Raw genomic sequence first — 3,488 nt, forward strand, 5'->3', positions numbered from 1 at the left:
GTTATATATATATATATATATTTTTAAAATATATTTTTATTGATTTTTTACAGAGAAGAAGGGAGAGTGATAGAGAGCCAGAAACATTGATGAGAGAGATCAATCAGCTGCCTCCTGCACACCCCCAGTGGGGATGTGCCCACAACCAAGGTACATGCCCCTGACCGGAATCGAATCTGGGACCTCCGAGTCCACAGACCGACGCTCTATCCACTGAGCCAAACCGGTTCGGCAACTAGTTATATTTTTACAATGAGTTTATAATAGATGGCTTAGAACCTAGTTATTTTATTTTAATGGTTTATGAGGCAGTTCTATTTAGTCCAGTTGCAGGGAGAACAATTAGCGCTGTGTCGTATTGTATTTTTCCTAATGTGTGCTTTCTTTTCTTTTTTCAATTTTAGATCGTGTTGCCCCCCCACCTGGAGAGGATAAGAGAAAAGCTGGCAGAGAACATCCACGAGCTCTGGGTTATGAATAAAATTGAACTTGGCTGGCAGTATGGCCCGGTATGGAGTTTTCCATTTATCTACAGATTCCGTTAATGCAACTTTCTGAACGCAACGTTTTCTCGCTCATCTTGCTGTGTGGTGATGTGAATGAATGGACTGATGTTTTTCCTACACATCAGTTTGGGGAGGGAGCACCGTGATGGGCGGGCTGACTGAAGCATGGCTCAGTTGCCTTGACCGTGGACGAGTTACCCATCTTTAAGCTGCAGGTTACATTTCCAATCAAGGTGAACACAGGCGGACAGTAGGCGTTGCTTTCAAAGGTTCTGAGAGAGCCCAGTGTGGGTGGAAGGGCTTTCGTGTGGCATCTGCAGAGCTTGGATGTTCCCACGGAGCAGTCTGTTCCCCGACAGCACACACCTGTCACCGAGGTCCCCACGGGAGCAAAGGCCTGTGTAACGTAGGTCCCCAGGAAGACTAATATTTAATTACCAGTGCAGTGATCCAGGCCAGCCTTCTCATTGATCCATCCCTAAAGTCTTTGATTTAGTGTAGTCTGATTTCTAGCCTACGCTGTCAAGGATTAATATATAAAAAACCCTGTATAATGCTAATCGATCTTGCTAAGGTGGTGGGGTGATTCGTGACAGTGGGAAGGAGCGTGTGTGGGTGAGATGTAGGGCTGGGACCCCCGGAAGAGTTTATGTCAGGTTCATGGGGTCTCTGACCAGTGTGGCTCTAAACACGGAAAAATGATTCCACATTAAAGCGGAGTCGCCACTACACTCAGTAAGGATTTGGGCCTCCCGTCTGCTTCCCCCTCACGCCCCACTGCTGATTGGAGGGCCGCTGCCGGTGTCTGACTGGGGGACTGACCCATGCACCTCCTGTCCTGTTTCAGGTCAGAGATGACAACAAGAGGCAGCACCCGTGTCTGGTGGAGTTCTCCAAGCTGCCGGAGCAGGAGCGCAACTACAACCTGCAGATGTCGCTCGAGACCCTGAAGTGAGTTCTTGGCTTCCCCTCCCACGCATCCTCCCTGGAAGGGTTGAGTGTTAAGTCCTTTCATTCCGGCTGGAACTAAACCTATTGATTGACAAAGGTCAAGCAGGTTGATAACCTTGGGGAAAAGGCAATGCTGGTGGGAATGGAAATCGTTACCATTTCTATTGACATTGGCCAACCTGGTTAAACTTGAAAGTGTATGTGCCCTCTGATCCAGTAACTCCGCATCTAGGGGTCGTTCCTATAGACGAAGGACACAGTGCATGTGTTGCATGCGTGAGGCTGTTCCTGGCAGCACTGTTTGTAATAACCAAAGGCTGTGAGCAGAGCATTGGGTAAAGCCATCATGACATGTCCAGCTAATGGAACCCTTCAAAGCTGTTGAAAAATAAACCAGCTTTAAAGAAAGGACAGGATTTCAAAGTGAAATTGTAAAGTCAAGATAGCAGATTGCAGAGAACTGTCTGCTGTGTATACAGCGTGCACACACATGCACATGCACATGCATGTCTGCCTTAGTGCAGCACACGCTCTAGCAGGACAGAAGAATTGGGAGCTGTTGGTGCTTTTAGGGGGAAAAGGGCTAGAGCAGTGGTTCTCAACCTTCTGGCCCTTTAAATACAGCTCCTCATGTTGTGACCCAACCATAACATTATTTTCGTTGCTACTTCATCACTGTCATGTTGCTACTGTTATGAATCGTCATGTAAATATCTGATATGCAGGATGGTCTTAGGCGACCCCTGTGAAAGGGTCGTTCGACCGCCAAAGGGGTCGCAACCCACAGGTTGAGAACCGCTGGGCTAGAGGCAGGGACTTAGCGGGACTGTTCGGTGTCTGCCTTTGGCGCCATTTCAGTTTCCACTCTCTTACTCGTTACTCAGAAGTGAACAGCGTATTAATAAATGAGTGTCTTTAAAAACATGTGTGCTCTGTGTTCGGGGGGACTGTTACCCCTCATTTCCATCTGTGGAGGAGCTGAGCCCTCGGGCTCAGGGGAGGACTGTGCTTAGCTCTGCTTTTGTTTTCCAGGACCTTGTTGGCATTAGGATGCCACGTGGGAATATCAGATGAACATGCTGAGGAAAAGGTGAAAAAGATGAAGCTCCCCAAGAAGTAAGCTGAACGTCTAACAGTATTCAGTAGGCCGTTGTGTTAAACATGCATCGATTCATCCAACCTGCTTCTAGCGAAAGCCTGCCGGGTGTCAGGCGCTGGTCTAGCAGGCGCTGCTCTAGGTTCTGCGGCAGTCAGACTCCTGCTGTCGGGAGCTTACCTGGCGCCGGTGCCACCCAGAGCCCAGAGCAGTTAGGAGAGGAAAGGCGACTGACCGTTTTATTTAAAGAGCATTTTCTCAAGTTCTGATCATTTATTCTTTTACCTTAGCATATTATCTGGTGAATTTTCTTTTGTGCAAAAGGATAATCTTTGAGATGGACAGGTGTGTATGTTTATCTTAACTTAGTAAATAAAGTTAGTTCTTTCAAAAACTGTGGCTTGAAAGGAAAGGCTGCTGTGTGCCCTGTGCTGCTGTAAGCACAGAGGCGGTTAGAAAAGTGGGTGGTGCCCACCCTCAGGCACAGTGGTTGTAGGGCATGCGGTCGAAAGTGAGAGGAGCAGCTGGGGACCAGCCTTGGCGGTTAGACAAGGAGACAGTTGTGTGTCTGTGCGGGGCGGGCAGTGCTAGCACCCACATATCATGTGTTGAAAATTTTACATTTTCAATTTTATATTTCTTCCAAAAGATTAAAACTTTATACTCACTTAATACCTTTCCTCTCCAGCTCAGAGTGCAGAAATAGTCTCTGGTAAGAGTCCCTGAGGAACCCCGGCCTTCATGTCTTGGGTGGCTGTGGGTTTCCTAGTCTTCCTCTTAGCTAGGGCTTCCTGAATTATGTACGCAGGAATACTCTGTAGATGCATTAGAATTTTCCCAGTGTCTATAAGGATACATACACAGCTTTATTGAGTAAAGATGACATTAGTAAAACATTTTTAAGTTGAAAATGAGAATTTTGGTTGGGAACCCCA

At 47.2% G+C, this 3,488-nt stretch overlaps 1 long non-coding RNA gene across 1 annotated transcript; it reads left to right on the forward strand.

The window, feature by feature from the left end:
• Positions 1–426: 426 nt before the first annotated feature.
• Positions 427–2,576, forward strand: LOC102422280. Its single transcript, XR_002827770.1, has 3 exons — positions 427–509; positions 1,354–1,457; positions 2,490–2,576. It is a non-coding gene; the product is annotated as an uncharacterized LOC102422280 (long non-coding RNA).
• Positions 2,577–3,488: the final 912 nt, after the last annotated feature.

The sequence above is a fragment of the Myotis lucifugus genome, unplaced genomic scaffold (assembly GCF_000147115.1).
Source record: "Myotis lucifugus unplaced genomic scaffold, Myoluc2.0 scaffold_4073, whole genome shotgun sequence".
NCBI classification, from domain to species: domain Eukaryota; kingdom Metazoa; phylum Chordata; class Mammalia; order Chiroptera; family Vespertilionidae; genus Myotis; species Myotis lucifugus.